Consider the following 12330-nt stretch of genomic DNA (forward strand, 5'->3'; position numbering starts at 1 on the left):
TTCCATGATATCCGTGGCAGGTCATGACGAGTTTGAATAAGCTTGTCATAGTGCTCTTTAAAGCAAATCTCAAAGCTTTTGTTACCCAAATTCACCTTCCACTCTTCAAATTGCTTCAAGACATTTATAATTGTAATCCCATGACCAAAGGCTACCTAGGAGCGGACCCAAGATTTATATTATGGGGAGATGAACTTACGTGAATATATAACCACATAAATACATATGGTATTTCTCTATATATGTATTTGTGTATGTTTATCTAAAATAGATATAGATAAGTCTTAAATTTAATTTTATTATAAATTGTAAGTTATTATTGCATACAAAAGTTATGTTTTAAAATACACTAAAAAGATCTATAGGATTAAAAACAGAAGTACATTTAGTGCATGTGAACTTTTTTCTCCTAACGAGATCACTCAGAGCTCCCATAAACAGTAGAGTCAAGCCAAAATAATATTGCGAATCAAAAGTCATTAATTAAATGGGGGCATTTTTCAATTTTTTTAAAGCTGAAAGAGGGGACAAAACTAAAAGAAAATTTTAAAAGGGGGGCAAAAATATAATTTTGGGGGGACAAAACTAAAAGAATTTTTTAAAAATGGGCAAAAATATAATTTTGTGGGGATAAATTTATAAAAAAAAAATTATATTTTAATAACATTTTCAAAATATTTGAGGGGACAAGTGCAACCATATGCCTGCTTCCGCCCCTGGGTGTAAGTAAGGTCATATCTGCAAGTAGATATATAGTGAGATCAAGAATTAAATATAGATTATTGATTTTTTATATATATATATATATACACACACATGTGCGTGTTATATATATCACAACGGGAATGTTAGGTGTTCTCAATGTTTTCTTGATTCAAAGTGGATATTATTTAAAAATAATAATAATAATAATAATTTTTGCCTAGGACCGAAAAAACACTAGCAGAACACAAGGAGAGCACCTAATATTTTTCTATACACAAATACACAATAGTCATTATTATGACAACTTATGTTGAATGGACTAATCCGGCCATTTGGAGGTGGTTTCGGCCACCCACTACAAAAATGGAGATAATTTTTGACCATGAGCTTTTGACGTGCGGTTTTCTACGTTTCTTAACGGTTAAAAGGGGTGGTGTAAAAAATTCCAAATTTTTGACGTGTCTACAATGCCACGTCAAAACTTTTTGACATGTTGGAAGCGACACATCAAAAAAAGTTTTTTTGACATTTCAACACAACCACGTTAGAAAAACTTTTTTGACGTGGCATGTGCAGCACGTCAAAAAATTTTTGACGTGGCAAAACTGCCACGTCAAAAATTTATACATGAATTTCTTGATGTATCAGTTCTGCCACGTCAGAAAATTTTCTGACACGATAGAGATGCCACGTCAGAAAATGTGGAATTTTTTTAAAAAAATTTCTGGAATTTTTTTTTTTCTCTCAATTAAAAAATTTATTAATTTAAATTAATTTTCAATTAAATTATTTTTTCTGACGTGGTGCAGAGAAACGAAAATCAAAAATATTCTTCTCGGCTCCATTAAAATCGTTACAGATTAAGATAGGCTTACAAAAGAAAGTGTTAGTGCTTACTGAAGTAAGAGACAGAAGACAGGGGAATGGCAAGAAGATTTATGAGGAAGAGCTCTGGAGACTCTGATAAACCTCTAGAAAAACTACTGCCTTACAATGGGGGAGGGGAGCCCGTTATATAGGCTGATTACAAAGCATAAAACAAAATACAACCAATTGCAAAACAGTAAAAGCAAGCGCCGCGTCAGAGCGGTCACATGTGAACAGTAGAGGCACGTTTGATGCCAATCTTGAACAGTGAAAGTCGCCTGATTGAACAGTAGCTGTCGGCACTGTAGTGTCGGCAGACAAAACTTGAACGGTGAAGTGAACAGTGAATGGTGCAGAGAAGAAGATTTCAAAAACCCAAATATTTGGTTTTTGATTTTAGGAATTTCTTTGCACCTCTCTTCTTTTCTCTTTCTCTCTCTCTCTTCCTTTCTATCTCCATTTTCAAAAACTCAAACCCAAAACCCAAACCAAAAAAATCTTCAAAAAATCAAAAATACAAGTGTCAAACTCAACAAATCTTCAAAAACCAAAAAATCTTCTTATCTTCTCTTCTTCTTCTTCTTCTTCGTTTTTTTTTTTCTTTTTAACGTACCCAGCTTCTCGATCTTCTCCTTTTCTTTTTCTTTTTCTTCTTCTCTTCTCCTTTTCTTTTTCTTTTTCTTCTTCTTCTCCTTTTCTTTTTCTTCTTCTTCTTCTTCTTCTTCTTCTTCTGCTTTCTTCTTCGATCTGCTGCTTTCATTTTTCCCCTCTAGATCTAGAGGGAGCTCCTGTGCAATGTGCAGAAGGGAGATTGAGAGAGGAGAGAGAGTGTATGGGGAAAATAAATGAAGAGGGAAAGAATAAGAAGCGTGAAAAAGTTGAAGGGAAAAAGAAGAGGGAAAAATTTTAAAATCCCACCTATTTTTTTTATGATATGTGAATATTGGGTATCGAGGGGATTTCTGATGTGCCAGGTGTCGCACGTCAGAAAACTACTCAAAAAAAAAAAAAAAAAAAAACTGATATATATATATAGTGTAGAACTTTTCTAACGTGGTGGCCTACCACGTCAGAAAAATTCTGATGTCAGAAAATATATAATTTTTTAATTTTTAAAATCTGAAAAAAAAATTTGACGTTTTAAAATTCACACTTCAGAAATTTTCTGACGTGGCAACAAAACATGTACTGTAGCCACGTCAAAAAAGGCAATTTTTTTTTGTAGTGATATTCCAATACAATAATTTCAATATTTCTAACATCCAAATCCGATTCCAGTATCCAATACATAATCCACATACATAATCCAATCCATAATCCAATATCCAATACAATATCCAGTATCCAATATCCAATGTCTAATACATAATCCAATATCCAATATCCAATACATATTCCAATATCCAATATCCTATCCAATATCCAATATTCAAGTTTATATATTCAATATCCAATATATGATAAACTTAATTTTCCGATCCAATCAAAATTAATTTTTTATGCCAATTAAAATTAATTGTTTTTTAATACAAATTTTTGATATCATTTATTTCCTAATTATTTACAAATGTTAATTTTTTTTTTTGACGTGTTGGTTAGACACGTTAAAATGTTTTGACGTGTTAACTACAACACATCAAAAGTTTTTGACGTGCCATGTGTGACACGTCAAAAGCTTTTAACGTGCCACTGATGGCACGTCAAAAACCTATAAAATTATATTTAATTATATTATATAATTTAAAATATAATTATAAATTATATTTATTTTAATTTTAATTTTATTAAAATTATATATTAAATTATATTTCTATTAAAATTATATTTACTCTATCATATAATTTCTATTAAAATTATATTTATTCTATTATATAATTTTTTTCCTCTTATATAACACATTATCCATACAACACAATTACAATTAATTAGAGAATAAATAAATTAATATTGTAGATGTATAGATAATTAATTATATTTTTTAATGAGGGCTCAATAATCCACTCACCGACTACATATTTTGTGTTGGCCGAGTTCATGTGAGGTTTGCGGGTCTTATAAAATAAATGTATTCAGTATGTCATATATATTTTTAAAAAATTAATATGACTATCATATTAATATTACTAGACTGATTTATGCATGATAATATCATGTTCAAATTAATATTAATGAAATGGTTGAATTATATGCATGCATGTGAAAATTATATTAATTGGTATACAATATATAGAATGATTATATATATATATACACATGTGATATTAATTGGCAATCATGTGATATATATATGTATGCATATATACCAATTAATTTATACTAATATGATAAACTTAATTTTCCGATCCAATCAAAATTAACTTTTTATGCCAATTAAAATTAATTGTTTTTTAATACAAATTTTTTATATCAATTATTTCCTAATTAATTACAAATGTTAATTTTTTTTTTTTTTTTTGACTTGTTGGTTAGACACGTCAAAAACTTTTGACGTGTCAAATGAACGCGTCAAAAGTTTTTGGCGTGTTAAATAAACACGTCAAAAGTTTTTGACGTGTCATCCTAACACGTTAAAAACTTTTGACAAGTTATCCTAACACGTCAAAAAATTTTGACTTGTTAAAATGCGGCATGTCAACAATATTTTTTTTGACGTGTTTATTTAGACCCGTCAAAATTTATTGACGTGGCAAACATGAGTTACTGTTTGCCACGTCAAAAAAATACCCTTTTTTTTTGTAGTGACCCCCATCTGGCCACTTGGGGGTGGCCGAACCACCTCCATGGGCCATGGGGGTGGCAAAGGGGTAAATGGCCAAGAGGCACCACCTCAATTTGTTATTGGTGCTGACGCAGTGTTTAATCAAATTTTTGATGGAATTTAGACGAAGGTACTTGTCTTTAGGCAAACTAGCTGTGATAAAAATTAAAGCATAGGGGCAAAAAATAAAGAAGTTAAATCACATGGGAGAATAAGGTATTTAACCCTTTAATCTAATGCATGAAGAGAACAAGTCATAGAATAATAATTAAAAAAAAATCAAATCTGAACAGCACCGATACTTTTTTTGTTTTTGTTTTTTTCCTTCTTCTAATGAAAGCAGGAGAGGGGGAAAAAGGGAACAGCACCTATACCTCAATGGTGGCTTTCAACGGTTGCATTGTATCTCTTGAATGGGGCTACTGGTGTAGTCGATTGAAGGGATTCAATTTAATGTGGAAACTTTCCATCAAGGAAGGGGGTTGTTGTTCGGCAGTGGCATCGTCTCTCTGTTGTGCAGCTTGTGCTAGTAAAGTCGATCGCCTACAAGAGCAATGATATAATAAATGTATTTGTCATGAAACTCACTCATTTTGATTCCATGTGAGAAATTTACCAAAATGTCACTCCAACAAATAAAATAATATTAAAAAATAAATAGTTTTTGCTTTTGGTATCTTTATATTTATAGAAGAGTTAAAGCAAATCTTAAATTTAACTTTCGATAAAGAGTTAGATAAATGTTTTTTTTGTGGATTTTGTTAAAAATTTAGAGAAATGTTAAATATGAAGAGTTTGATGAGGATGCTCTAAGTCCTCTTAAGTGTGATGTAACTTTTAAAATCATCATTGAATTCGAGATGATTATTATTGAATTTTAAAATTCAATATCGATCAAATTTGATCTATTGGTGATTTTAAAAGTCACATCACATTTGAAATGATTCTCCTTATATCATTACTCTGCATACAAATGTGCACATAAACTTTCGTTTTGGTGTTCCAAGTTGTTAATTAGTTTAAGAAGTGTTAAATTGGCTAGATTCGTGCAAACAAAATAATTGTCTTTAATTAGCTTGTTACATTGTGCAGTGTGAAAGATAGCAAAATAAGCAAAATATGTGAATCACACAGGGTCTCGTCTGGAGGCTCGTCTGCACCTTCGTCCGGACGAGATTGATATGCAAGAAACCCGAGAGGTTCGTCTGAAGGCTCGTCTGCACCTTCGTCCGGACGAGATTGATATGCAAGAAAACCCGAGAGGTTCGTCTGAAGTCTCGTCTGCACCTTCGTCCGAACGAGAATGATATGCCAAAAACCCGAGAGCTTCGTCTGAAGTCTCGTCTGCACCTTCGTCCGGACGCGCCGCTCCAGAGAACTAGAATTAGCGTATTTAACCTAGCTTCGTCCGAACGGTCATTGATGTCGTTCGGACGACTAGTAAGTTGCATGTATATTTTACGAAGAAACTAGTTCTCGTCCGAACGAGCTTACTACTCGTCCGGACGCCTTATAATAGATAAGGTTGTTAGCTTTTAAATTTGTATTTTGGTTGGACTAGGAGTCCAGTTTCTATTTATATGAAACGATGCATATAGGTAAACGTACGATTTCTAATTAGGTTTTAAGAGATCTTGAGTGTATCAAGGAGTTGAAGAAATCGAAGTCAACCGGAGTTCCGGTGAAGGGAGATCACGTAGAAGGAACAATCCAGATGTTCTGGAAGAACTACTGCGGTAGCAGATAAGTGGGTCGCTTGTCTGGTATACTTAAATGTCAAAGTGCATAGGTTATGTAAGTCTTCGACATTAAGATATTTCTTGTTATTCTACTGATTTAGTTGATTTCCTGGGTTTGGCTGCCCCGGAGAGGTTTTACATTTAGAAAGTTCTCTAAATGGTTTCCTCTTCGTAAACAAATCTTTGTGTTTCTTGATGATTGATTTATTTCCGCACATGATTGTTTAATTTTGGAGTCGATTAGTTTTTCACAAGTTAATGTGGCTAGCTAGCTAGTTCTCATTGCAGGATGTAAAATTGGGTTTTATCAAGTCTTTATAGAAATTATTCTTTGTAATAAATAATAAATTTAATTATTTAACCATTATTCTGATACCCCCTCACACATGAGTTTAGACCCTGACTTAAGTATAATCATTCTAACAAAAAATTAAAAAAAAAATAAAATAAAGGGTAGGAATTCTTTCAAGCACAAAAAAGATGCCCTCAAATTGCAAAAAACATAAAATGATAACATGGCATAACATTACCATCGCTATCAAGATACCCTTTATTGTAGCATTATACAATCAAACTTCCTAATACTAGTCACGCTGGTTACAAACATAGACACGTACATCATAATTTGTTGGAACTAAGTTCCTTATTTAATAAAATAGCCAATATATCATAACTTTAAACTGATGGTGCACCTCCACGATACAAGGACAGTCAAACATTTCATGATGTCTATGGCAGGAGACGAGTTTGAAGAAGAATATTGCCATGGTACTCTTTGAAGCAATCCTCGAAGTTTTGCTTATGCACATTCATGTTCCACTTTTCAAACTCCTCCAAGACGTTTAGAATCGTCACCCCATGATCAATGACTATCCTTTTAGACCCTTTGGATTTGGTCAACAGGACCCATTTACTCTTATTCTCAGAGTAAAGCAAGAAATTTCCCAAATACTTGGTGAGGTTCCCATCGTTGCTTTTTGCAACACGACGCAAGTCTATGGAAATTTGTGCATTCTCTAGGACTGGATGTTTAACCACAACATTTGCACTATCAGAAAATTGTTTGATCCATCTTTTATCCTCGCCTCCATAGAAGAAAGTGTATTTTTGGAACTGATTGCACAAGATATTGAAAGGTACATTATGAATTTTTCCTTTGCATGAATATGTGCATATGTGATATGTGTGTATAAATGTATGTACAAAAGGTATGTATGTGTATATTCATTAATTTAGAGTTGTGAAGAATACTATACTGCAAGAGGTCCAGATGCAGGATTGCTGGAAAACGAATATGAGGTTTGGACCCGCCGAGTAGAAGGGAAGGCCGACATTCCGCGTCGCCGAATCAAGTGGAGTGCATTTTTGTTTTCCACAGTTCCTTGTGGGTTCATCATTACGACAATAGGCTTATTCTCGAAGTGCCACTCCTCCTTAATAAACTTGATGTGCGGTACTGGTGAAGAGTATTGTACTGTGTACCATGGCATCTTAGACAGCAACATCTCCATATGAATGTTAAACTTCTGCAAAACTAAAAGCAATAGACAGACAGAGAGGGAGAGGGAGAGATTATTCCACTTGCTAATTTTTTTCTTATTTTCTTATTTTTATAAAAAAATAAAAAGAAGAAGGAGTGGCTTTCACCTTTTGCCTTCTCACATCTATTTTGCATATATCTCCGTTGCTCCATTTATCATTGATATTTTTTTTTCTTTTTAATTAATAGTAGATGAAACATGCTAACTTAACTAGATGTACACAAGATGACACTAGAATTAATATAAACTAACATTTTTCATGGTATAAACTAAGAGAGTGAGAGGGAGATATTATTTCACATCATCACATGATAAAAATAAATAAATAAATAAATAAATAAGAAGAAGAAGAAGAAGAAGAAGAAATAAGAAGAAGAGTGTCCCTGATGGGTAGTTCACTAGTTTAAATTCATCTTCCTCTTTTCCTTTTTTTTGTGCGATCGATCATATATATAAAAATATAATAAAAATAGAAAAGGGCGGGGTTTCACCTTTTAGAAACCAAGCTGCGTAAGTACACCACACACACAGACCTTAAGCTCCTGCCAATGCAATGGAGAAAATGCTGTGTGGTTCTCAAACAATTTGAGGGTTGGGTTATAAAGAAAAAGAAGGTCTCTCTCTCTCTCTCTCCCCACATGCACCCGTTTACTTTGACTCGTAGCGAGGTTGAATAATCTATCTACCAAGAGTTGTAATGACAGCACCCATGATGACGCTAGACGATGACGCTGGAGTTTGTTGGTTTTCTTTACTCAAGTCTTTTATTCACCTGCTTTAGCGGTGGCTCGAAGCATTAATTTTCACATCTCACCATATTTGATGATATAGGAGGATGACTCAAAGGTTTTTTTTTTTTTTTTTTTTTTAATGTGATGTGGCTTTTAAAATTATTATATTAAATTTTAATTTATTAGTGATTTTAAAAGTCACATCATATTTATAAGGACACCAAAAAAAAAAAGAAAAAAAAAAATTGTCCTATTTCTAGCATTACTCAAAATTTTTAGGACAAACTTCATTAAACTTCTATGAACTTCCACTCGTTTTAACATTACCTTAAAGTCTAAAAACTCTCAAAGGGTATCAAACTTTTAATCTCTTTCAATTACCCAATTATGTTAGGATTTTATGTTAAATTTTATTAAAATTCTCAAAATATCTTTTTTTTTTTAAAAAAAAAAAAAATTGCAAATATATATATAAATTCACTCCATAGATCGTTGCTAAAAGCAAATCTAGATAGAAGACAAACAGTGATTGTTGGGAGCATCAGCAAACTCAGCCCTATTTATTCATAAAAAAATAAAATAAAATAAAGAGTTGGGGGAGGAGGAAAGAAAAGTTTCTTCCCCACTCCTATAATGGTTCTTTGGCGGTTAGGGTTCTTAAGAAGAAAGCTTATTAAATAAAATTAGGATCCTCTCTAGTTCATTTGAACTAGAGAATATCTAGTTAGTTATAGTGGATGTGGTATTTTTGTCCCCCTTAAAAGTGAAAAAACAAAAATATCCTTCAGATACAACTAACGGGATGTTCTCCAGTTCATTTGAGTTGGAGATCGAGGATCCTATTCCTATTAAAAGAGTATTTTCATTAATTTTGTTAAGATTTTGAAGGAAAAGCTAAATTATAAAGAGTATGTTATAAATGCTCTCAAATGGGGTGCTTGTCAAGGTTTAAATGCTCTTAAATGGTGGTGGTTGTTAATGTTTAAATGAGTAAGAGAAAGGTGTGTGGTAGCTAGTGACTCAATTATGGCTGTCCTATAATGGTTCTTTGGCGGTTAGGGTTCTTAAGAAGAAAGCTTATTAAATGAAATTAGGATCCTTTACAGTTCATTTGAACTGGAAAATATGCAGTTAGTTATAATGGATGTGATATTTTTGTCCCCTCAAAAAGTGAAAAGACAAAAATACCTTTCAGGTATAACTAACGGGATGTTCTCCCGTTCATTTGAACTGGAGAGGATCCTATTCCTATTTTTTAGTATTTTCATTAATTTTGATAAGATTTTGACGGAAAAGCTAAAATATAAAGAGTATGTTCTAAATGCTCTCAAATGGGGTGGTTGTCAAGGTTTAAATGCTCTCGAATGGTGGTGGTTGTTAATGTTTAAATAAGTAGAAGAAAGGTGTATTCGGAAAAGGATCCTCTCCATTTTTTTAATTTAGTGCATTTAGAATGGTAGTGTTGTCCAAAAGTTTGAATCTCAAAAAAATTTGGACAATTTTACCCTTCTAAATGCACTAAATGGAGGAAATTGAAAGGATTTGAAATGAAGATAATCATTTTCTGTGTGGTAGCTAGTAACCCAATTATGGTTGTCCTGTAATGGTTCTTTGGCGGTTAGGGTTCTTAAGATGAAAGCTTATTAAATGAAATTAGGATCTTCTCTAGTTCATTTGAACTATAGAATATCCAGTTAGTTATAGTGGAGGTGATATTTTTGTCCCCTCAAAAAGTGAAAAGTCAAAAATGTCCTTAAGGTATAACTAACTGGAGAACATGTTCTCTAGTTCATTTGAACTGGAGATGATCCTATTTCTATTAAATGAGTATTTTCATTAATTTTGTTAAGATTTTGAAGGAAAAGCTAAATTATAAAGAGTATGTTATAAATGCTCTCAAATGGGGTGCTTGTCAAGGTTTAAATGCTCTTAAATGGTGGTGGTTGTTAATGTTTAAATGAGTAAGAGAAAGGTGTGTGGTAGCTAGTGACTCAATTATGGCTGTCCTATAATGGTTCTTTGGCGGTTAGGGTTCTTAAGAAGAAAGCTTATTAAATGAAATTAGGATCCTTTACAGTTCATTTGAACTAAAAAATATCCAGTTACTTATAATGGATGTGATATTTTTGTCCCCTCAAAAAGTGAAAAGACAAAAATACCTTTCAAGTATAACTAACGGGATGTTCTCCCGTTCATTTGAACTGGAGAGGATCCTATTCCTATTTTTTAGTATTTTTCATTAATTTTGATAAGATTTTGACGGAAAAGCTAAAATATAAAGAGTATGTTCTAAATGCTCTTAAATGGGGTGGTTGTCAAGGTTTAAATGCTCTCGAATGGTGGTGGTTGTTAATGTTTAAATAAGTAGAAGAAAGGTGTATTCGGAAAAGTATCCTCTCCATTTTTTTAATTTAGTGCATTTAGAATGGTAGTGTTGTCCAAAATTTTGAATCTCAAAAAAATTTGGACAATTTTACCCTTCTAAATGCACTAAATAGAGGAAATTGAAGGGATTTGAAATGAAGATGATCATTTTCTGTGTGGTAGCTAGTGACCCAATTATGGTTGTCTTGTAATGGTTCTTTGGCGGTTAGGGTTCTTAAGATGTAAGCTTATTAAATGAAATTAAGATCCTCTCTAGTTGATTTGAACTATAGAATATCCAGTTAGTTATAGTGAAGGTGATATTTTTGTCCCCTCAAAAAGTGAAAAGCCAAAAATAACCTTCAGGTATAACTAACTGGAGAACATGTTCTCTAGTTCATTTGAACTGGAGAGGATCCTATTTCTATTAAGTGAGTATTTTCATTAATTTTGTTAAGATTTTGAAGGAAAAGTTAAAATATAAACTAAAACATAATGGACTGGAGGATATCCAGTTTATGGCTGAGATTTCTTATCAGAAATCCTAGAGCCACAAATAGGACACATGTCCTACTAACAAAAAATAATAATAAAATATTGTTTAAGATAAAAAAAAAAATAATAATAAATCAAATAATAAAAAAATAAGGGGTGGCTAGCGACTCATCTTGGCCATAAGGGGTGGCCGGACCACCCCATGGCCCTTAGGGGTGGTCCAGCCACCCCCAACGTCCAAATGATTTTTTTTTTCGTTTGGTCCTTGGGGGTGGCCGGACCACCCCCAAGGGCCATGGGATGGCTTCGGCCACCCTAGACCGGCCACCCTAAACTAGCCGGTCTAGGGTGGCCGAAGCCTCCCCCAGGCCCAACGGAGAAGGATCCTTTCCATTTCAAATTAAATGGAGGGGATCCATTTAGTTACTTTTAGGGGCTATTTTTGTCCAAAAAATATAAAATGACAAAACTGCCATCTTAAAAGTAATTAAACGGATCCCCTCCATTTCATTTGAAATGGAGAGGATCCTTGTCCAGGCCCAATGGGGGTGGTCCGGCCACCCCCAACGGCCAAATGATTTTTTTTTTCAATTTTTTATTTTTTTATTTTTTTAAGTTTGGCCCTTGGGGGTGGCCGGACCACCCCCAAGGGCCAAACAATTTTTTTTTTTTTTTTTTTTAGTTTGGCCGTTGGGTGTGGCCGAACAACCCCATGGGTCATGGTGTGGCTTCAGACACCCCAGACCAGCCGGTGTGGGTAGCCAAAGCCACCCCAGGCCAACGGGGAGTAGTCCAGCCACCCCTGAGTTTTTTTTTTTTTTTTTTTTTTTTAAATATTATTTTAATTTTTAATTATTTTTAAAGTATAAATAATATTTTATTCTTATTTATATTAATGGGACAGATGTTCCATTTATGGCCCTAAGATCTCTCTAGATACATCTTAATTATTAATTAAATATTCTCTAGTTCAAAATAGACCGGAGATAATCCTATTCTCAAATATAAAGAGTATTTGATAAATGCTCTCAAATGAGGGTGTTGTCAAGGTTTAAATGCTCTTAAATGGTGGTAGTTGTCAATGTTCATGTAAGAGAAAGGTGTGTGGTAGCTAGTGATTCAATTATGGC

This window comes from Corylus avellana, chromosome 4 (genome assembly GCF_965113065.1).
Source record: "Corylus avellana chromosome 4, dhCorAvel1.hap1.2, whole genome shotgun sequence".
Lineage (NCBI taxonomy): Eukaryota > Viridiplantae > Streptophyta > Magnoliopsida > Fagales > Betulaceae > Corylus > Corylus avellana.